This window comes from Octopus sinensis, linkage group LG24 (genome assembly GCF_006345805.1).
Source record: "Octopus sinensis linkage group LG24, ASM634580v1, whole genome shotgun sequence".
Lineage (NCBI taxonomy): Eukaryota > Metazoa > Mollusca > Cephalopoda > Octopoda > Octopodidae > Octopus > Octopus sinensis.
Genome location: NC_043020.1, coordinates 20361509 through 20386710, shown reverse-complemented (window position 1 = coordinate 20386710; position 25202 = coordinate 20361509). Strand labels below are relative to the sequence as shown.

Sequence of the window (25202 nt, the reverse complement as noted above, 5' to 3'; positions counted from 1 at the left end):
TTGCTTTTAAAATGAGCAGGCCACAAACTAGGAAATTAGTGTGTGTGTGTTTGACTTTGTGTGTCTGTATGTGTTCATGTGATTGTATGCCTTTCTCTGTGTACATGAATGTGTGTGTTGAAAATTAGCATCATCAATCAACCAACAAATTGTTAACTATTAGCTAAATAAGTGTTTTCATTTTAACATTATTTGGTGATGCAAACAAATTCTGCAATCCTGTTTTAACACTCTTTAAAGCATTTTCACCTTTCTCATAAATCCACAAATGTATTTGATAAAGGCATGATCCCCACACAGTCTCATTTGTCTCTCTAGATTCCTGTGTTCCTTTTTGTTTAGCTTGAAATGTTGCAGTTGTAGATAGTAGGTGTAGCAAAGGTGAGTATGGGCAAGCTAATGGAACACATGCACAGGTATGGGTAGTCAATAAGAAGCACTTTTCTAGTCTGCCAAAACTGATGAGAGGGAGAAGAGGGGTTAAGGTATACTCAGACCAGTACACTGCTCTGATCAGGGACTTCATTTTAAACCTCAATAGGATTTTAACTAAGAACACAGGTGGCCTCAGTCAATACTCTGAAGTACTTCATCCACCTCTCTGACAATTCTGCCTGTTTGCTGATTGAAGAGAGAATTTATAATATAGGGTGAGGAAGTTAATGATGTGTTATTTCAGATGGCAGAGAAAAGAGATCAGTGTGTTGAATAGGATTAGGGCCAATCAGCATATGATTAACTAGATCTGAAGAACAAGGGTCAATTATAGTTATTACAAAGACAGATGGCAGGTAAAAACCACAAAAGTTAATGTTTGCAATGAGAATTTCAGGAATTGTTGACTGGCATTGGCAACAGGAGAAGAATTTCTGTTCCCTTGTGGTTGTCACCACAAAGATTTGTCAACATTTTATCAATTCCTAAGTAAAGATTTATCATGGATTTTTAACTTTCAAATTGGAATTAAGCACCAGAAATTACAAACCCATTAAAACAATGGAATTTCCCTTTCTTTTTTTTTCTGTTTTTGTTTGATTTAATGATTTCATTAACCTCCCCACTTCCTTGATCAAATTCAAGGTCATTCTATCCCCACTAGATTTGAACTCAGAAATGCACTCCACTATACTCAATGTCATCATGATATTTAGGTCTCCTCAGCCATATTCCAAACAGGTTACAAACATTTTTTTTAGAAAAGGAATAAAATATAATTTAAATAATAATCTAGTATGAGCTATGTTTTGTATGTATATAAACTCACACATACATTCACACATACTCTATGGCCTTTTTTCATGTCAGTTAAAATATTTTACAAGTTTTATCATCACCTTCATATTTTATTTATTTATTTTTTAATTCATCTATTTCTCAATACACATTTCCTTTCGTCTCTCAATCTGATTATTCTAAGTATGTGTCTGATAGAGAGAGAGAGAGAGGGCTGAGGTCCAAGATTTCAGTTGTTCTGTTTCACTGATAATATTGCCAAGCAAAATGTCTTTGTTGCTAGGTAACAGCTTTCGTAAGCTTCTCGTCTTTACATCATCAATGTTGTTCTTTGAAAGGCTTGTCAACCTGAATTGCTGCCGCTGCACTGCTTTCTGTATAAACACACACACACACACACACACATGCATGTGTGTATATTTTTTTGCATAGATACTTATTTGTGTGCGTGTGTGTACACACAAACACACACACATACGTATATAATGAATATGTATGCCAAAAACAACTAGAAATAACTATAAAGATGAAATAATAAAAAGCTGGTTGCTTCACAACATACCAAACCATTAATAATGTCCATCTATATAATCATGATACAAATTTTCAGTTAAACTTTTAACCGTTAATAATTTTTAAAAACGTGGAACCAGAACCTTTTATTTGTCCCAAAACAGTCTCCTACTGTGATACTGATTCTATGTGACAGGTGTTACTTTACTATTTATTCTCTCATAACTATTTCCAAAGAGAAACCCACTTCCAGTTTGCTAAGATAACTATATATAGATGGTTAGAAGAGTAAGCATGTAAGAAAGATATTCTGTTTGGTACATAAGCAGTTGTATACATAGGGTTTACAGTGAATGGAGAAGTACAAATTAAGTATTTTCTGTTCACAGGACTTTTTTAAAATTGTGGAAATTTGGAGTAACTACTCAATAGGGAAGACTACAACTTTTGATGGTTTGTTTTGTTTACTTAGGCATGCAAATGTATGGGTTCCTCACTTTCAACTTGACAATCCCTTCAGACATGACAATTTGTTTCACTGGATGTCTAATGTCAAGTGTGCCCAAACTGTGGAGCACAGATTGGGTTTGTGAAGAATCTACTGTAATGTGCGAGAGAGAAAATCATGGGTAAATACATATGATGGAGCCTGCAGAAGAAGAAGATCAAAGAAATGAAGACTGATCTGAGGGTACTGTACCCCAGGAAAATGATATTTGACTGTTATAAGTGGTAAGATGCTATGCTGGTGGAGACCTGTCGAACCCATATCAGCAGGAGTGGAAAAAATGGTTATAAAATAATGATGATTTCTGCGTCTGTCTTGTATGCTTGTGGAGAGTTGCAAGAGAGTTAAGATAGTTCAAATTTTGGAGAAGTTAGTTGTGCTCCCAGGATAAGTTTTAGGACATGTGGTCTTTATTTGGACAAATGGAACATATATTAGAATATGACAAGATCTCGCCATAGATATCAAAAATACCTTTTAGTTCATTTTCTTCAATTTTGTTCTGTGATTAAAGCATATTGCAAATAAGTCAGCGTTCACAGAAACTTGTAGTAGTCTGCATCAGCAAAAAAAAAAAAAATCATTCAGTAAAACTCATAAATTTAAAGTTTGTATGCCATGGGAGATGAGAGTACTGGTATTTCAAGCAAGACCTTTGTTAGAAAAATATATATATTTAATGTTAATATTTACAGTAACACTAAGAATGTAGGTTTAAACTTTACTAGTTGGTAATTTGAATGTAATTTTGCTTTTGTTCATCCTTTAACCTTCTCAAAACACTTCTATGCACTTATATAAGTAAACATTATCATTTTTATTACTGAGCAATGTTCTCAATGAACGAAGATAGTTAGCTCCAGTTTCAATCTCTTGCTGCTACTGCTGTATTTTCACTACATTACCCTTATGAAAACAATATAACATCATCGCATTTTCCCCGTCCTTAACCTATGTTCTACTTCATGTTTTGTTGGGTTTTATATATATTAAAATATTAACTGGAGAAGATATACTTTTTTTTTGACAAAGTTTGAAATTTTTGTTTTTAATATGCTTTTTTTTTTACGAAACTGACAAGAAATAGAAATATCCATATAAAATTATGAACCGAATTTCTCAACTGAGCTAGAGGAATAAATATCTCTTAGATTGGTTTGTCATGTATGTGAAGTTGTTCACAGCCAGAGAATTTGAACTTTAATCCGTACATCTAAACATGCCGAACTAAACCCTCCAAACCGAGCAGCCAGATGCAAAAACATGGTCGATCTGGCTGAGAGGAGGGAAAGACGCCATTTTGAGATCACGTGGCATATAGTATGGAGGAATAGAAGTTCCTCAACTGATTTTCGTATTACGAAATAAGTTTTTGCATCGTTATCATTTGTTAATCAGTTCAGTTCGCTCTGAATTAAACAAATAAAATTATTTTATAAATTATTTTTACAAAAGCCAGTGTTGTAACTGTTACTTATGTTATTTTGTTCGAAAGATTAAAAATAAGAAACAAAACAGATTAAAACAAATATTCCAATACAATTTTTTCCTCAAAAGTAGCTCTGCTAGAAATATTTATTGTCATGTAACTTTTCCATATATTTTGGTCACGTGTCTTCGTCGCCAGCTTTTTTTGTTGTTGTTTGGTTTTTTTTTTTTTTTAAAGGAAGTTCCGTTTCGATTTCCTTCAAATGTTCGGTTGTTATGTCACTTTGGTCCGGTCTTCTGACGACTTGCTAAATTGTTACCACAGCAAGGCAACTTGACAACCAGCTAACATAACTTGAAATTACCAACATAATTATTTGAAAGCAATTTACTTGTTTTATGTGATTTTAAGAAAGTCTCCTGTTGTTGTTTAACAACATCAGCTCCAAAGGAAAAGAAGGAACAGCAGCATCACAACAACAACATTAGTAAGAAGAGTGATGAGCGGCCATGTTTGCCTGCCAGTCACTGCGTACAGCCGACCTCCACTTACTCACTTCTTCTACATGTTCTTATATTCTACACACTTATAGCCATCCAGTCAAGCTGTCCATTAGTTCGGCCCAACACTGTTGTTTCTGTAATCCACACTGCTACACACCTCCGCTGTCTCCGCCACCCGTCACTGACATTTCACCCTTTCACTAAAAACATCTTTACAGACATGTTGCATATTTAGCGCTTACTTCTCTCGCCGTTGTCATTCGTTGCCTCTTTTACTACTGGCACCCTGCAACAACCCAATGGATTACATTATATATACATGTATATATGAATGTATGTTATTACATAGCTATTTGACTTTGTGGACAGACCCTGCGAACGGACGTACACCGAAGGAATGAAGGCTTCTCTGTAAATAATATACAGTACACACACATATAAACGTGTGTGCTTGTATATAACATACATAAACTACATTGTGGTAAATAGTAACGCTACGTGGAGGAGAGTATCTACCAGTTATATAATTATATTTGTGTGTGAACAAGGCGAGAAGGAAGAAGTGAATACGGAAAGTAAATATTTTTATTGGAAATTGAAACTTCACAAATCGTTACTCCGAGTTTCCTCGTTTCCCATTTTTACTCACACATGTATGATTACTCGGGGTTTACTCTTTAATGAAGTATATGCGAATTCATTACTATTAAATCAAAACTTTAGTTTTGTATATATTTACAAGTTGTGTATATTGTTTTCTTTTTCTGAAAACAAAGTAAAACACGACAAAATCCCAATCAAAATTTCTATCTTTACTAAAACCACACTGAACAAGGTTGATTCGTATCGAACTTGACCCATCGATCTTACTAAATGTTGTTGAAGTTTACTGTTTTTATTGTTATTCTGTGAGATTAAATCACTATTTAAAAGAAACAAAAGTTTGAGAGAGGAAAGTGATTTTTTTTCTTTATATTTTCCACATTGCATAAATATATTGAAAGAAAATATGATACATGAATATTTTTTAACAACATTATATCGAAGGATCACAGCAAATGGAATTAACAGCTTTTAAATACAAATTGTAATTTCAGTTGTATTTCAATAATTCCAGATGAAATCCTTTTTATATAGATGTGTGAAAAAAAACAAAAAAACTTCGATCTGATTTATGGCAAATGTTTTCAATGAAGCTATTTAAAGCTGGGAAAGACAGTCTCAGTTTATTTTACATAATTATTAAACAACAGAATCCTTATATTACCTTCTCTTAACACACAACTCCTCTTTTTCTCTCTCTCACAAATATCGCTAACACTTACATACACACCCTCTTCAATAAACACATCATTTACAACGTCCCATATTCCCACAGTTTCTAAGTTTGCAGTCTTATTTAGGATTACCTTTCAAACTTAATCTTCAATTTTCATCTCAATTTCTACTCTATTAAACAACTAAACTATTATTGTTGTTGCGTATATATATATATATATATATATTGAGAGACAACAACGTTATAGAGATGTTTGTTTTACCTTGGATACGTCTCACCAGGAACACCATGATATAACTGTTAACGTTTTTGAGGTAAGGAACAATATAGTTCAACTTGTTACTGTGTTAGGATTGATGTAAAGTTATATATTTTAATGGAACTTTATTTAAATGGTTTGTGCGCGCGTATACATACACACATGTATATATTTGGGTGATTAAATGTTAAATGCTTCTATTGCTCTTCAGTAACTTCATATCACACACTTGTCGGTGCCTGAGGTTATCCTCTCCGAATGACTGTCCCAACAGTTTATCAGTATCTCTTTGTATGTTTTATGTAGGTGTGTGTGTGTATAGGTATGTGTTTTTATTGGTGTGTGAGCGTGCGAGACCAGGCTCCTCCTCACACTATTGCTTGTGACTGTAATCCTACGCAGTCATGTAAGTTACGAAGGTTAATATTTATTACTCCATCTTTCTGACATGCGTGTTGAATAGTGAGTGTTTATAGGTCTCTACAAATACTATTCTCTCTTCTACTTCGTATTCCTCGTATTCGGTTAAATAGTCATTGACATGCGATGATCTTAGCTAATTGCTCACTTGAATGTGACCAGTGAAAACGCTCACAATCCCCAATCGCAAGTAGTTTGTCAATTAGGCAAAAAGTATTGAGGGGGAAAAAAACTCTAAAATTTGTCACTGATAAATTAAACGAATTGTTTTGTTAACTCAGGTGCTTATACTATTCACTGTTCAGCATTATATACACATTTGTTGATGCAAAGTTAACCTAGTTTATATTGTTTATGCTGCCATCATGTATAATGCAGCAGTAATATATATATATATATATATATATATATATATATGATTAGATAAAGATAGTTATGGCCGGTCTCAGGGGTTACCCAGGGTTTCACGTTCATGGAGCGCTTGCTTTACTGCGCTTCTTCAGGTTCTGGAGAGACGTTGGACGTGAAACCCTGGGTAACCCCTGAGACCGGCCATAACTATTTCTATTTCATTCCTCTACTTTTCTGTAACTTAGAGTATGCTTCTCTTTCCAATTTACTGACGACACACACACACATAGGGGTAAACCATGTGCTTTCTCTACTTCAAGAATAGTGATAAATTTCTTCTTACATTTAAAGTCTTAGTTAAACCGGTAACCGACCTAGTCATTGCGATGATCTTATGTATTTAAGATATGTCGTTGTTATACGTCACTCACATTCTGACCCAAATAATTCAGAACTGGTTAACTTTACACCTACTTCATTGCTTAACTTTACAAGTTTTTTTTTATTTCGTTTCTTCTATAACATTCTACACTACCATAACTACTGTTATTTACTTATAATACCACCACCCCACTTTATCGGTAACATCTCTACTGTTCTCATATTAATACCAACACTAGTATTTATATAGCAATAATAAATCTCTGAACGAGTATTTATATAGTTGTACCTCTATTATATACATCACTATCATCACGATTGGTGAAAACCAACCACCATGGTTTTTGAAATCCAACTTTAATTGCATCTTATTCACACAGAGAGAGTGCCGGTTAATTAATGTAATGTAGTGGAACATATATACTATTATACAGTAAAATTCTCTAGTGTATAATATTCACAGTAAATAGCAATTCTGTATTTTTATATGCTGCTTTATACTCACACATACAACATACCGGTAATATTTACAGTACGTATATACGAGTTTGTGTGTGCGTGTATATATAGTTTATATATATATGTACGTATAAATTTCTAAGCAACATACTATATGGAAGGTTCATATTAACAGGATATATATATTTTGTTTACGTCCTACTGGCAGCCTTCAACCTTCCCATCCAAGTCTGTTTTTAACCCAGTATTTACATGCTTATTATTGATGGCTTTGTGTTCCCCCTCCCCATCGAAAGGAATTATATATAATATAAACCCAAAGGGATCTTTGTGAAAATGTAAATGATTAGGTGGGCTGGTCAGTGATCCTGCTTGTCACACACACACAAAGCAAATGACTCTCCAGACTGATAACAAACAACTACCATAAATGTTGAGTGTGTAACATTATTACTGTAGTAGTAGTAGTAGTAGTAGTAATATTACTGTCAACAGTGTAACGCTTTGGAGCTCGCTTCAGATATCAGAAATGGCAGTTAATTCATTTTCAAACACTGAACTGTCTTGAAAAAGAAAAACACAAAATAATGTGGTGCTAGATATTTCAAAATAGGTGATGGTCATGGCTGGATACTTTTTTAAATTGTAGTTGTACTCGATCAATATGCTTAGACATATTTAATTAGTTGGAGTGAACGGTTTTATTATTTTAGTTCTACAGAATATTTCTAATATCTCTCAACGAGGACTTAATTTTGTTGTTGATTTCAGAGGGAATTTTGCAACCAGATATTACAAACATTTCGTCTTAAATACTGTGTAGTATATGTATGTATAAATACGTGTATCATTATATATATTACGCGGACAATACAAGTATGTATTATTTACATACATGCACACACGTATGTGTGTGTTAATGTATATGAACAAATTGTAGTTTCTGTTTATTGAATGTTTAACCAATTTTTATTCGCTGTGTGCATCGTAAGGGAATCGCCATAAACTTTGCGAGTAAGGGTAAAATGTAATTGCTTGGTATTTTTTTTTTAGAAGCAACCTTTATTAAAAACTAATAAGAGAAAAAAAAATAATTGTTCTGTATGAAGAATCAGTTTGTTGTATATGGAAAAGGCTCTCCAAAAACAGAGTAGCAAACAAAAATACAAGAAGTTTCTATGTCTGTGTGTCGACAGCCATGTGTTGGCTCCATCATCAATAATAATCTAGCACAGAATAGTTCACTGCTATTGCTTCTACCCATCGGAATTTCAGGTTGGTTAAATAAAGACCAGTTTTAAACCTGCTCCCTTCTAAGCTACTACAATTTTTTGGTTCTTAATGGCCTCCTACTTTCTGTATTCAAAACTTCTTTTTCAGCCCTAACCTCTGTACGGGTATGTTCTTGACTATATATATATATACACACACACACACACACGCCACTGCTAATGTATATAAAGAGGCTTTAGTTTTTAATCTCATTTTGCCAATATAAGAAATTACTGTGGCCCTATGTCTTTATCACACACACACACACGTGTGTGTCTGTATGTATAGCTGCACACAAAAGTATACGACTATATATTAATATATATTATATGAGACATGTATATATGTGTATGTACAGCTAATGTGATATCCTTGACCCACTTACATAGATTCTATTTCAATATTCTACATTACTTCACTATTCTATGTTCAAATCCTATCAACAGGAGGCAATGGTAAATACTGGTTACATACAAGAATGGATACCACCTCCACAGCCATTGCCTTGTCAGTGCAAATATATGATGTGAATAATTGTTTCTTTTCTCTGTCACATTTACGTCTCTATAAGTTGTGTGTGGTTCCATTTCTAAGGTGTGTGATTTCTAAAGCCTCCCCCATCTATGTTACACATATTCTACCCCGCCCTATATACACAAATCTTTAAAGAAGGGTAAAAAAAAAACCCCTGAATTTTGTTGAACATGCAGTGAGATATGGGCGGCGTGCTGTTGTTTTATATTTACTGTTCAGTTATTTTGTAAAATTTATACACTTAAAGTCTTACTTTTTAACCACATATCTCCACTCACATAGTAGTAGTAGTAATAATAATATTAATATTACATGGGTGGGGGAAACATGTCTTTCCTCAGATTTTGCTTTCGCATGCGTTTTTTCCCCCTCTTCTTTGTATACACTGTTAACCCTTTAATTTTTGCTACTGTTGAAATTGTATATTTTATTACTTAAAAATAAAATCTTACCCATTCCTTTCCCTCTATAATCGTTCTATCAACATGAATATCTGTCAATTGCCCAGGTCAACAAACAATTTATCAAACCTTGGTGTTAATGACAGGTTTGAAGCCTGTCTACCGGATACAACCCGGTTTTGTTCCCAGTTGAAAGTATTCCTTTTCAGTTTTTATTACAATTTCCAAATACTCCTTTGTTTTGTGGTGTGTTGTCTCCTCCTATTATATATTGGAAAGACACTCCACTCTAATTTGGTTTCAATTCCAAGTGGCGGTTCATTCTCAGTAATTTTGAGAAGGGTTGAATAAATACAACAGTTTTTCTCATTGTTTTGGTAAATCTTAGGCAATGTGTCCATGTATGAAATTAATTTTGACGATACTATCGATGGTTTTAACTAAATTTGTGGGTGGTGTTTCTCCGGTTGCTCTGGTTTCGGTTTGTCCAACAGTGACCATTCAGTTGTAGTTTCAGTTTTATCTCTATATATATAATCAATGTTATGTTTCGTATTTCTTCATTAGCTTTTTGCATCTTTGCACAGAGTTAATTGTTCTTTGATGGACATTTGTGAAGTAATGCCTAACTTACTCCTTCATGTCAGTGAACGACTTAATTGACCACACTGTTTGGTCAGTCACTTTCCGAGATTTTCTCTTACATTGTGTTCATTTGTATCTGTAAAGCTGGACAAACAACGTTAACCATAGCAGAATTGTACCAAATCTCCCGTCACATACATTACCAGACATGCCTAGTGTAAATGTTGTTTATGTGTCATTTTCACCTCACCCCCTGCTATTTCAGATTTCATTTCGCTTTGAAAAAAATTCCATCCCCCAAATGTAAATAGTCGATTTAATTTTTTTTTTATCTGTAAATATGATTTTGCGCATTCAAGTGTGTATTTGCCTTCAGTTTTTAATCTACCCTTGAGTTTCAATCACTCTTTTAGACATTCATTGTTGTAACTCTGGAATAAAACTGAAACTTTATTAATAATCATTAATTTTTCTTCTCTTAGAATCGTTGTAAGGGAGATGTTATTTGAGAATGGATTAAAAATTTTTCCCAAATAAGGTAGTTAGGATTGCTGAAAAAGATTACACATGGTTTACATAGTAATTTGTGAAGCTAATGTAGTTTCGCACCTCTCCTTGAAAAATGCATTTAATATTTCGGAATCCTACGTTTTAGATGGAGATTGCGAATATGCCCCCCCCCCAATATTTTTTCCAGTTTCACCCCCACCCCTCCCAATTTAAATTTTTGATTTCGTTTACTTTAAAGAAATCGTAGCGAATTGACGAACATGTGCAGATCGAAATTAAATACAGACAAAAACATTAAAGTGAAAAGAATTTGCGTTTTTAATCGTAAATAACTTTTTCCTCCATTTACTTATTTATCTGTTTCTCTATTTATCCCTGTCCGTTTATTCATAAAATATATTTGTCAACCAAAAGTAGCGGTCCCATAGAAGAGGACGCGTTACTGTTGTTTTTAGCCCCAGGAAGACATTCCTATCTATCTCTTTGTAACATAATATCTATAAGCTTATTGAATTTAAAATTTTGAAAACGTGGTTTCTTGCATATTCAGAATCTCCGTCATCTAAACACACAAGGGGAAAAAAAGTTCAAAGTTTTAAATTTGGAGAGGTTTTTTTTTGCATATGTTCGTAATCTCCAACATCTAAAACGTAAGGAATATGAAATTTTTTTTCCAAAAAATGCATTTTTCAAGGAGAGGTGCGAAACTGCATTAGTCCCTATATATGTGTGTGTGTGTGTATATATATAATTTCATATTAGGCTGATTGTGTGTGTTTAGTCTGTGGCGGCTTCTCGCAGAAATATCGTTCATACATAAAAGTTGTTTGATAGAAAGAAGTCTCTTGTGGTCTTCACAATCATATATCGTACATTGGTGTTTGAATCAATACTGTATAATGGTGAAGAATCGTAAGTTAATCTGTCAGATAATTTTTTTTCAACACGAAACTAAACTTTGTCAACATCTTGATTAAGATGTTAAACATCTAAAAACATTATGTAACAAACCTCCACTGTTAGATTCGTAATCTATGTTTCGAGGTCCGTCTATTTTACTGTTAAAATTGTTGAGAAAGGCATCAGCATCACTCATTCTAATTTTCTTTTCTATTATCAATCTTAAACATTGTACCTCTGGCAAATAATCACCATGTGCGTGCGCGCAAAACACATGCTCTTTCTCTCACATGCACAAGTTTTAAAATGCTACTGTTTATAACTATGTAAGAATTAATATATTTTTCAAATATCCCACTGTTATCATATTGAGTTTATTTGCAACTTATTGCTTTTTTAACTTTTCCAAGCGGCTTGCTAGTAGTTTATAGTATCAACAGAAGCTAAACTAGGTCACTGTAGTCTAAATTATTGGTTATCGGTGGCGTTTGTTGATCAATCGGAACTAGACCAGAAACATGGCATACAAAATAGATGATCATCACTTGCACACGTTATACAACACGCAGGATATGGCTGTTTTCTTTTTTCTTTTTAGTATTTCACTGTTAACATACAGCAATTAGTTTTGTTCCTCTGTGTCCTGAGTTCAAATCCCACTGGGGTTGAGTTTGCTTTTCAGGGGATTTTTAAAAGGTTAAAATTTAAATGCTCATAACCTTTTACCCGATATATTAGTGTGCATGCGCGCGCCTGAATGTTGTAACATCTCTGCAAGCAATTATGACATGCTGGTGTTTCTTTAATATACAACTGTTCTTGTGTTGGACCGTCTTCATTACCTCGTCGCAACATCCGGCCATTGCAACACAGTGTCTCGTAATGGAACCTATCTACTGTTACCTGGCCACCACCTCACACTGAAGTGTGTTTTTGCAACCAGCTGTGACATTCCTTATAAAGTGGTGATAACATATTGAATGGATGACCTAGAGCAACAGTGAGCTGGAAATTTCAACAGTATGTTTTCGCAATTCATATGCAAATATCTTCATCCAAATAATGTTTTGAACTACAAGCATAATTGATTTGCTTTTTAGAGTTGAAGGCCTTCTGAATAATACTTGAATCTTGGTTCGTTACTAGAAGCTGTTCTGTTAACTAAAGCAAGGATGGAAGACCAAAGTTGATTCTCCTCACCAGTATCATGTAAACGGATAAAACTAAATATAGTAAAATAGCAATTAAGATATAAACCACTTATTCCTCTGTCAAACATTTTCTCTCTTACTCCCTCTTTATCTGAGGCTATTAGTTTCATAGTTGGAAGTCACATTTGCTGTTCAATCCAAAACTTTCCCAGTGAAGTAGTGTAAAACCCGTGACCAGGATCTCTCCACAACATTGATGGAGGCTATTATTTTTTGCTTTTATCAGCCTGTCACTAACTTACCATTTCATAGATACAGGTGGATTGGGGATTCCTGTCATTTGCCTGCAAGTCTTCAGTTGTTTGATCCATTGAAATGCTGTATAAATGGCTGAGTATTTCACACGTGAACCCTTCATGTAATTTTCAGGTTGAGTCTTTTTGAATTGCAAGTACAAATCACCTGATGTTTCTATCTAATCAGTTTTACTCATGGGTCAAGCTGATGCTATAGGAAATGACAATTACTCGGGATACAATGCAGTGGGATTGGACTTGGCACCTCGTAGTTTACAAAGCAAACTTTTTAACCATTCAGCTATTTTCTCTTCCTCTATCTCTATTGAGAAAAATTCCAGTAACTGATTCCACTAAGTAGTTCATGAATGCCACAACTTAGTGGTTTCCAATGTCTATAAACCTAAATCATCTATAAAAGAATTATAGGATTAAAACAGTTGTGTGTGTTCATAATGTTTAAAAATCTATTGAACTGTTGTTATTCTGGAGACTGCAACAATACTGGTGAGGGAAGAGTAGCAGGTTCAGCATATTTCCAGTGCTTTCTGTGGCATGTTGGAATAAATAATTTTGGTTTCTTATTTAAATTAAGTCAAAAAAACAGGTTGGGTGCTATTATTACAGTGTCATTAGTTGCTATGGTTTCTTTCTTTCCTTTAGCAGAGAATATTTCTTGAAGATGATAAAATGTCCTCAGTTTCTGTATGTGGTTACAGGAGTGGACCAATAAGTCATTAATCCTCACTTCAAATCTACTGTAAATATTTCTTCTGTCTTTGAGCTGGAAAGGAGGAATGACTGTTGGATTTTCTGGGAGTATTACTAGTGACAAGGAATAGTTTTGTCTGTTTAATTGTATAGAGCAGCATTTCTCAACCGGGGTTCCTCGGAACCCTAGGGTTCTGCAAAAGGTTCCTAGGGGTTCTGTGAGAATGAGTGAGATAAGCTAATGCTAATTTCATGATATATATATGATATTTACCACATGAACTATGATGAAAAAAATATGAGAAAGATATGGTATATAATTTTTTTTGTGCAGGGATTCTTTGAGACATGTAATATATTTTAAGGGTTATGCAAGGGTAAAAAGGTTGAAAAATACTGCAGAAGCTGGAGCCATTTTTCATGTTTTTAGATAGCCTGTAATCTGTTGAGAATTATCAGCATTCATGTAAAATGTGATGATTCCAACCGTACATCTTACTTCTTACTAAGATGTATGGTTGTATGGCCTTAATATTTCGTCAAATTCTTTCTTGGTTTGTTCTATTTCCTTATTTCAAGAGTAGTTTCTGTTGTTCAAGAGCGTATTGAATAGAATTGATTGTTAAACCAATGGAAGTTGCTGATGTTATGTGATATTTCCTCCTCCACTCCCAGATTACACTCTCTGAATCATTGTTCCAATTGCATTGTTCACACACACATACAAATATTCGTAGGGGAGGAATGATATACTACAGAGATCAAGAACTTCCAGAGACTTAATTTCATAATAAACTCCAATACACAAAAAAAATCCACTCTAAATAATCTCCACATAATGGAACACTTTTATACACACACACACACACAAATGGGATGTTTTTTTTTTTTTTGCTCTGCTACAGTTATGTGGGCATCATTGGTATCAACTGTGATATTGTCCTCAGCTCTTCATAGTGTCTGAAAATGGAAATAAGTCATGTAAACTAATCATTCTTCTTTGAAAACAAAAGTCCCTTAAAATGATGGCAATGTATTACAATTTATTTGTAAAATAATTAAAAGAAAGTTTTCTTAATAAATACTTTAAAAAGAACCTAAAAGTCAAAGAGAAAAGTTTGCTTTTGTGAAAGCTTATGAAAACCAATAGAATGTGATGTAGGATTGAAATTGAAGGTTTCCTTGTTCAAAACCTTTTTAAAAATAATGTTATGGAACTGTGGCTGGTTGTAAAATCTTTCTTATAGTCTTCTTGCTGTCCATTTTGTCAAAAGAGATTCAATAATTGGAAAGCTTTCTATTTTCTAGTCCATATATGAGTAATTGGAATGACAGAAGTGCAGAAAAAGTTGTGTAGCTCCTGGTCAATCATGATTGAATAATGATAAAAGATTTTCATGTCATGACCATCCTTGTTTTTTGTTTTTTGTCTTTTTAAATGTTTTTAAAGATAGTATGATGAAAGAAATTAGCTATTAATTTTAGCAGGTTAGAGATTCCTAAAAGTGTGTAGATGTAATACTGAATAAATTTAGGGAAGAAAGAAATGTTATTGCACTAATCTTTGATGTTCATAAATGGCAAGTATGGAAGGGTAGAGAATGCTCTGAAAGTAATAAAACCTGTTGTAATTTTCATAAAGAAATATTGAGATTAGAACCAGTGCTGGAATATTTGATTTTGCTCTTAGTGGTGGTAACATGGAAGTACTCCTGTTTGGAAATATACTAGCTTCTGTCAACTGCTGCAGGAATAGTGTAATTGATAAATTATAGATTCATCGTTTGTAAATGCCATTTAGTCCTTTCCTTATCTTGGAGTTAAAAAGAACATTGCTGGCTGTTTTTTAGGTTTTGAAAAAAAAAATTTAGTTTTCAATTTGCTGTTACATTTCAGACAAAATGTATTGGGATTATCACTGAATTGTTTTATGAAATGCTCTTCCTGTCAACCCTTACTTGTTTTCCAAATGTTAGGTGTCTTATTCCACAGCTTCAAAAGCACAAAGCTAGTAGGTGATATATTGACTGAAGAAATACCAACAGAACATGTAAATGTGGCTTTTGAATAAGCAAGTGTCTGATGTAAACACACACACACACACACACACACATAAATTAGAGATAAAACCACTATTATGCAACTCAGTGATAAACATAAAAAACCAAAATATAAATAAATTGAATTTTTCCCTTAAGTTTGGAGTTATACTCCCTATTATTATTATTATTATATATATATATATATATATATATATATATGATGGTCCTTTCTTTTAGTTTTCAATTACCAAATCCACTCACAAGGCTTTGGTTGACCTGGAGCTACAGTAGAAGCCATTTGTCCAGTGGGAACCCGAAACCATGTAGTTAGGAAGCAAATTTCTTAATCACGTAGCCATATCTTGTGTGACTCTGTTCAGTGTAACAGCAGTCAATTTTAATCAACTAAATTTTACTAGTTACCCAAAACACAAATTTTTTTAGTTTGAATTTATTTAGATTTAGCTAGTTTGATCCACTGATAACTGTTTTCAGTCTGATAACCATTTAAATCTTTAAATTGTTTCAGCTTCAAAGCTGCAGTCATGCTGGGGCACTACCGTTGACTATGCTACACCTCTGATATGTGGCATTTGGTGAATGAGGGAATTTGATGCTACTGCCCTCATCTGTGTTTCCTGCTGGCAACAGTTGTAGATATTGCATTTAATAATTTGTTAATTAGTACGCACAACAGTAAATTCCTGTCTAGTGTAACACTTTTCATATCAACAACATGAGGAACTCTGCTGTTATGCAAAACTAGCCATTTTAAAAAGCTCTTATTGAGACATTTTGTTTGATTCATTTTAATAATGAAAAAGTTATTTTAACAAATCCCTCCAAATTCTTGATCCAAAAGTGATGGTTATTCAGTAGGAGTTAAAACCATTATATCCATACATTAAATTAGGGTTGTTTGCAAAAAAAGTAGGTTGGTTACTGACCATCTTGAAACCATCTTCCATAAAACCTGATGTTAAAATGATCAATATTTGTATTATTCTTGGTTTTTACAAGTGCAAGATAGTATTCATGGCATTCTCTCAAATTCAACTATTTTAATTTAAAATTTGTTACCACACTAAATGATTACATACTTAAGTAACATTCACCTTTATTTACAAATGTTTGTTGTTAAACATTGAAGTCAAGAATAAATACATGTAGCCCAATTACAACATAGCTAAACAAAATTTTTTTCTTAAATTACAAGTTTTCGTAGAACAAGTAAGAAAAAAGTCTAGTCTTTAAACTATTCCTTAACTGACCTTTCAAATGCTTTGTGTGTCTTTAAGATGATAGTGATTATATGTAGAGAACAAAAATACATGTTAGGAATTTGAAATTGGCAGTTGATGTTTTCCAAAGACAGTGTAGAACTGGAGGAAAAATGATTTAATGACATTTGTATATTTAATTAAATTTTTCATGAACCAGCCTCTAAACCAATTTTCAACATTTGTCTGTTGCTGCAGCACTGGAATTTAAAAAAGAAACTTGTAGATTTATATGTCTTCCCTAAGGCTACTATATAGAGCCAACAACAATGTTCACTTGTAAGTGGGCATACTTTATATTTTAGACAATGTGCACATTTACTTGTTGAATTATTTTGCTCTTTACTGTTTTTACTTGTTTTACATGCTAAGATGGGTAGTTTTTAGAACTGATTTTCAATTGCTATACCAATTATTTGAATGAGAACTGTTAATGTGCCAGAGAAACTGAGGTGAGCAGAATAATGAGCTTTGTATTTATTTGTAACACATTGTTTTACAAGTTGGGAGTTGTAACACAAGGAATATAGTCAGTAGTCATTTGTCAGGGGAGAAGTTGCCAAAAAGGTGAGGATATATAATTTGTGGTTATGGCTATTAACAGGAATCCTAATTCTGTGGAATAGTTTTGGAGAAGAGATCACATCAGGAGTGAAAGACCTCGTCAAAAGTTCATTTGCTGTCACATTTTACTTTTGTTGCTAAACATCACTTCTGTTTGTTGCTGAATCATCATTAAAAAGAAGTTTCTATCATTAGTGAAGAGATTTCAGTAATTGATGGAACAAATTAAAGGAAAGTTGAAATTTAATCATCCAAACCATTGAAGAGAATATAAAAAAATGTTGGGCAAGCAGCCAATTTTGATCTGTTAGTGTTTTACAGAGAGAGAAAATGCAATATTTTTGTGTTCTATTTTGTTTTGGTTTTTCTTTAAAGCCAGCTGTTTGATAACTTAGTGACATATTTCTTATGTAATCTCACTCTCCTATCTAGGTCAAAACTAGGATATAATTTGCCTGATAGCCATTTTCTATTTTTTTGTAGTTTCACACAAAACACTTAAAAAGAGTCCTTTAGCCATTTTTTATTTTACTGTAGTCTCGCACAAGACACTTAAAAAGGGTTCTCTTGTATGTTGATGTGTAACCCAATAGAGAATTTTGAGTGCTACAAACTGGCTTCTCTGTGAACTAACATCTTGGTTAGTTAGCAGTAGGTTCATGTTCTTAGTCTTCCAGTGTCTTTTACAACACTGTTGAATAAAATTCAAGACTTTCTGCAAGGATAGGTGTCATTGATGATGTTGATATCTTCTAGGTTTAGGGTCCCAGATTTAGCACGGGTGTTGTGTTGTCAACACATGTAATGGTGTTATAAATGGTATAGTGAGTTTGACAGACTGACAAGAACCAAATATTAACTGTAAACTAACTTTAGAAACCACTTCAATTTAATATTTTGTGTAGTCTATATCACTATAATTTGTTTAATTACCATTTTTTCCTCATGTACTTATGAATTTTAGCCTAGTAGCAATATGATAACTTGCAATATCTGTCTTATTTTACTGAAATTATGATGCCTAGTAATCTAGTGAAATTTTCAGGTCATTTACTATCTTCCTACTTAGTTGATATTTTTCATCACATGTCAGTACTGTCGAAAATATTTAACTATTGATAGGCAATGTATTCAATATGAAATATTGTCAATGTGCTTCAATTAAATTTGAAAATAATTAAGAAATTGAAGTATTTAATAAAATCACTAAATTCTACATCATTAAACTAGTATTTGAAAACATTACAAAATTAACAATGTATTGGTAGAATTGTTAGTGTGAAACAAAATGATAGTGTTATTTACTCCTTAGATTTGAAGTTCAAATCCCACCAAAGTCAAGTTTGCTTATCTTTCAAAGTTTGATAAAATAAAACGTCAAGTACGAGGCTTCATCTAATATTCTTATGAAGCAACATTATTATGAATGAAACAGAGAACAAAGACTAACAAAAGGTTCTAGTGATTGAAGGTTTTGATTTACATAAGAATACTTTAACATATGTGGATTATGCCAGAGATTGGCTCAAAAGAGTAATCACTACCACAAACCTCACAGTAAATGTTTAACCCTGTAATGATCCTCCTCTGCTACTGCAGCTATTACCACCACCAGTTGATTATAGTTAATTTCAAAATTTTTTGGAGATGTTATATGTGTGACTGGTTGTTGTTAGATCCAAGTATTCCTGGAATTAACAACCACCACCACCTTTTCTTTTTTAATTTTTGGGTATCATGTATCTGATACTGAGTAGTCTTAGATATCATTACTAAGATAGTAGATAGTAACAGAAATTTTACCTGCTATTTCTTGCTGGTCAAGTGATTATGTAGAAGTTGGTGTAATGAATTATCTGCAATATAACAATAGGCCTTGTTTTTGTGATCTCGTACAGTATGACCAACCTCATTCAAAAGTGGGTTTAATTTTGCTGTGTTGACCTGACTTAGGCTTAGATTTAAGTATAAATTAACTGAATTGATCCCTAGTCTGTTACTGGTCCTTAATGAATTGAATTCAAGAGGTATGAAAAGCAAAGTTAATCCACTAGAAAAACTTGAAATTGTTACAGTACCTCACCAAAGTAAGTTTATAAAATATACACTCCTCCCCACAGATTCCCTTGTTTTGGTAGTTTTGCAGTAAGTAAACTTAATTGGAAAATAGGTTCTTGCTTCCATTATACAGTAGAGAGAAATTTTGTTCAGAAGTGTATCCCACTTTCAAAAATAGAATATGGTATTAGGAGGAAGGCACTTGATGCAAATATTCATTTTCAAATTTGTAGATCTGTCCAATAGATAGGAGCATGGAAAAAAATGTTTGAAATCTATTTTAAAGAAAAAATAGTAAATTAAGAAAGAAATCAAATACTTCACATGCTATTCCCATCATTAGGTATTCATAAAAGACTATAATAGTTTATTTTGAGAAGCAAATTATATGAAATGTGGAGCAATCTTTTTTAAAATGTCCAAGGCAATGATAGATAGCCAGCAGGAATCTCTTAAGTAGGTAATGGTGGTGGTTCTGTTTCTATAATCCAAATGGCATGAAAGAAAAATGGAAAAAAAAAAAGGAAACAAAAATTTAGTGTCAGAGGTACTTAATCATTTGACAAAGAGGAAGATCTAGTTTAATTCCAAAAGTCTGGCTCCAGTTTGTCTGTGGCTGGGGTGTGAAGGAGTAAGTTGTGCAGGGTAGCTACTAACCAAGCAGGACTAAAATCAAGCCAGTAGCTTGCTGTGTGCCTGTATGTATGACTAGCTCAGGCCAGAGCTAGCATAAGTAGCAGATACAGTAGTTAGTTAAGCACTTCAGTTATTCCTGACAAATTGCAAGTTAAAAATCATGATCACATGATAAAAATAATGAGCTTTTCTAGTCGATTATTATTAAGTGTATGATTGACTTTCAGACTGCCAAAAATTCTCAAAGAATTTAGATATTAATGTTAATAATTAAGATTTTTTTTTATTAAATATTCTAAAATATTTATTTTCAAAAGTGTTTTTCTGAAACATTTAATAACTTGATTGATAAAGAGGCACTAATTATTTTTATCTTTTTGCTACTTTCTTACTTTTCTTGCCTTATTCTTAATCTCTTTACTTTCTCTGAATGTGTGTGCATTCTAATTAAGAGAAGTAGTTTTAAATCAAATTAGTTTTATAACATTATGTTGAATTACAAAAATAACAATATACTGGGTAGTTAAACAAATGTAGCAGTTAAATCTCTCTCATCAAATTCTTGAAAATTGAAGCCATAAAAGCAATAAGCACCCCTTAGAAACTCCCTACTGTCTTAAATATAGAGGCCACATTTCAAATCTTACATCTTGACAGGGTTGTCATAATTAGACAGTGGTTATACAGTGAAGTTTCACCCTAATCCAGTAAACTGGGGCATTAAATATCTACATAAAAGGCACAGGTGTGATTTTGTGGTCAGAAGTTTGTTTCCCAACCATATGGTCTCAGGTTCAGTTCCTCTACATGGCACTTTTGGTTGGTCTCTAATATAGCCTAAGGCCAGCCAATGTCTTGTGAATAGAAACTGTGTGAAAGCTCTACATACATATATATATATATATATATATATATATATATATATATATATATGTGTGTGTGTGTGTGTTATTGTCCCCATGTCACAGCTTCATGTGATAATTGCAAATGTCAGTCATGCAAGTGGCATCCTTCATTTCCAATCTTCTATGAAAATATGTCTGGTCATGGGGAATATTACCTTACTTGGAAGCAGGTGAGGGTCAGTAACAGGAAGGGCATCCAGGCATAGAAACTCCACCTCAACAAATTCCATTCAACCTATGCAAACATGGAACAGTGGATGTATAATGATGATAACTCATGAATTGCTGATAAATGATTGATTGGCTATCAGTTATAGCTCTACTGAAAACCATGCTGACCAACGACAGTTTCTCATACTCAATATGAAAGCATAGTCAATGGAACTGAGCCTAGTTACTGATACTGTTTTAATGGTTATCTGCAAGATTTAAACAAAAGTCAACGATCCCCGCCATCAAGCTGTTTACTGTTCAGAGTTGTCACCTTACTACCATACATCACACTCTCTCCATTGTATTCTATTTTTAATTAACTTCAATTCTGGGTTATCTCTTTGCTTTCTTTTTTTTTTTAATCAGAATTTAGAATTTAAACTGGCTGTATTCAGCCCCAATATTCTATCTGTTTTATGTTCAAGCTGACTGGATCTGGCCTTTCACACCTACCTTACAATGTCATTCTAAAACTAAACACATCATCAAAATCTTGAAGTTACAAGATAATGCAAGATTAATTCAAAACAATATGAATGAATAAAGATTAGATATAAAGTAATCTGAATGCTAAAGGGTTAAGGTGGATATTTTTCTCATCACTACACACGTAATTTTAATTTTTGAGCTCATATTTTTTGTTAGCAACCACATTAATATAAGAGCCCTACACTAATACAAAATCATGAAATGGTAAGGAATGTATATAAATTGAATTGAGTGAGAACATGACTGGTCATGATGAGATAAAAGACAGTTGACTTGGAGAGTAGCAAAATGTTTTACTGGTATTATCATCTGAAAGACAATCTTGATTTGTGTGAGGTTTTAAATAAAATATAAACCATAAACTTCTGTAGAGTTCAGCATTATTGGCCAGACTACAACACAGGCTACATACATGTATGTATGTGTACATATATGAATATATGAGGCTACATACATCTATTTATATGTACATACATGAGACTGTGTGTGTGTATATATATATATATATATAGAGAGAGAGAGAGAGAGTGTTGAGGAAGTTAAGTCTTCATTAGAGATTATATAATCCAAGGTATTCCACTACTTCAATCTGTATCATATAATGGTAAAGTCATTTGTATATGTTTAGGATTACTGAAATTATTAATATAGAGGGAAAAACAAGTAGAAGAAAATGGAAAATAAATGGATGTAATTACTGATTTATTTGCATGTTGTAGAAAGATGATGCTTTTTAAAAAAATATCACAAATAAAGTGGAAGTTGAAAGCCCAAAAGAAGTTAAGAACCTATATATATGTTTCTATCAAAACCAATAAATAGATAGGAGTTTCCAAACATGTTTAATGTCAAGAAAATCGTCATATTCATACTGTTTTATGGTTGAACTTCTTCAAGGTTCAAAAAGAGCTAACTCCACTTCGATAACCATTATATCTTTTTATCTAACAGAGATATAATAATTACCTAAGTGGAATTAGCCCCTTTTGAACCCTGAAGATGTCCAACCATAAAGTAATATGAATGTGGCAATTATATATATATATATATATATGCAAAATGCTGTTGGTATGTCACACACTTTTCAAAACTATGAGGAGGGTATTTATATAAAATGTCAAACAACAGGGAAGGTTTTTACTTCACTCATTTGAGAAATTCTTTATGTGCTGATGATTGTGTTCTTGTCTGTCATTCTGGAAAAGGTTTGCAAATCTCTTGTACCTGCATTTGACTGCACTTGTGATGATTTTGGCTTGACCATCAACTTGAAAAAAAAAATCAGTTGTATCAATCTACATGTGCTGTTTGTAACCCTGCCTAAAATTTTTGTTCAGGGTAAATTACTGGTGGTTGTTGATTTGTTCATCTACCTTGGATGGAAGTTCTGTACAAACTGATGGAAATCTGGATACAGAAATACATCAGTGAATTCCAAGGCAGCACAAGCATTTGGTGGCTTGGAGTCATGTTTGGCACTAGCAACACATACCCAACAAATTAAAGTTGACTCTTTACAAATTACTTGTCTTACCCTCTCTGCTGTATTCTTGTGAAAGATGGACATGTTATGAAAGACATCCTAAATTGTTAGAACAATTCCACCAAAAATGCCTTAGTTGCATTAGATGAACATGCCCAAACAGCTGTTTTATGGTGAACTTGCAGAGGGAAAACGCTATTGGCTTAAACCTAAAACGAGGTTTAAGGATTGTTATGAAGTCACTTGGAATGGATCCAGAGGATGTAGAAACCTTGGCTTGGAATCAAGCTGGATGGCAAAAAAAAGTGTGACGTGAAAGCGATTTAAGAGGCCAGTATAGAGCATGCAAGACTTGAGAGATTTAAGGAAGAATGTTACGATCGAGAAGGTGAATCACAATGACCTTTTTGTGTGCACAGTTTGTAGCAGACCATACCTTTCTTTTGCTAGAAGCAAATCCCATTTGCAAACCCTTGGAAAATGAACCCCCATCAACTATTCTGCCAAAATATCTTTGCACACCTTTCAATTTAAAAAAAAAAAAATTACAACGCACAAAGATCAGAACTTAGTTTTTTGTTTGGGGTTTCAGTTTTATTTCATTTTTTCCCTTTTCTTTTTCTCCCCTTTATGTTTGTGTTCGTGTTCTTTCCTTCCTTTTTCTTCCCTATCCTTAGCCTGGTTGTTCACAGGGGTGGGGGATCCACTGGATCAAAGAGACTTCTGGTTTTTGCTTCATTTTCCCTATCCTTATCAGCTTTGCCACAGTAGTTTTCCCTGATGACATCAAAAGTGTCAATGTGTGGTCTGATAAGGGCATAGGATTGGATGAATTCATTCTTTTTCCACTCTATCTGCTCAATGGTTCTACGGAAGCCATTGCTCTTCAGTGCAGCAGTGATGATGATGTTTGGCAGATTGCTGTTCGCAATTGTACATGCTTGCAACAGAAGATTCAATTCTTTGCTCTTCCACTTTGGTGCCATCTTCATTTTCTAAGCCAGAAGGGGAGGGGAGGATAGAGAGGAAGTGAAAGACAGAGGGAGGTAAAGGGAAAAATAGAGGGAGATATGAAGGAAAGAGAGAGGGTAATATGAAGAATGAAAAGGGGGGTGTGGAGTGACAGCGAGACGGAGGGAGAGGAGAAGGGAAAGAGATACAAAGTGAGGGAGAGAGTGGAGAGAATGAAGGATGTGAGGGAGAGACAGAGTGAGAAGTATGAGGGAGAGGTAGATGCAGAGAGAGACAGAAGTGGAAAAAGGAGGAAGATATGAAAGGGAGGGAATGACGGAGAGAGGTAGATGTAGAGAGAGACAAAGGGAGGAAGATACAAGTGGGAGAGAGGTAGGTGTAAAGAGAGACAAAGGGAGGGAGAAGCAAGGAGAGAGGAAGAGGTAACGAAGATAGGAAGGAAAAAGAAAAGCGAAAGGTATAGATAGAGAGGGCCCGCTGCAGGAAAAACATAAAGTAAAAAGAACGATAAATGTCTATATAGGTATATGTATGTACTGAGTGTTAAGTGTAATTAATGTACAGAAACTGAATATTGAGAAGAGAGTTGTCAGAATTTTAGGAAAAAAATCTTTGTATTTCTTCATTATTATTATTAGTGCTTTCGTTTGTTTCTTGAACTTGCCAAATAGAATTTTGTGAATGTACAAACAGCTTGTTCATTTATATAAAACAGATGTTTTTTGGGTGTTTTGTTTAGAAGAGAACATTGTTTTTGTTTGGGTGAGGTTCCATTGACAATGGAGATGAATAGATAGAAATATAGGTAGACAGAGGGTGATATGAAGAAAGAGAAAGGAGGTGTTGAGCAATAGCGAGAGACAGA

At 33.5% G+C, this 25202-nt stretch overlaps 1 protein-coding gene across 5 annotated transcripts in view; it reads left to right on the top strand.

Annotated features, from left to right (window-relative positions):
• The window catches only part of LOC115223835 (histone-lysine N-methyltransferase trr), a 515381-nt gene that overhangs the window by 334139 nt on the left and 156040 nt on the right, over window positions 1-25202 (top strand). Inside the window, exon 1 of one of the 5 annotated variants that reach the window (XM_029794517.2) lies at window positions 3918-5779. The exons of the other annotated variants lie outside the window; for them this stretch is intronic. The gene's annotated coding sequence lies outside the window, so the exon portion shown is untranslated. Of the gene's footprint in view, window positions 1-3917; window positions 5780-25202 lie in introns of those variants that run through there. 5 annotated transcript variants of the gene reach the window in all.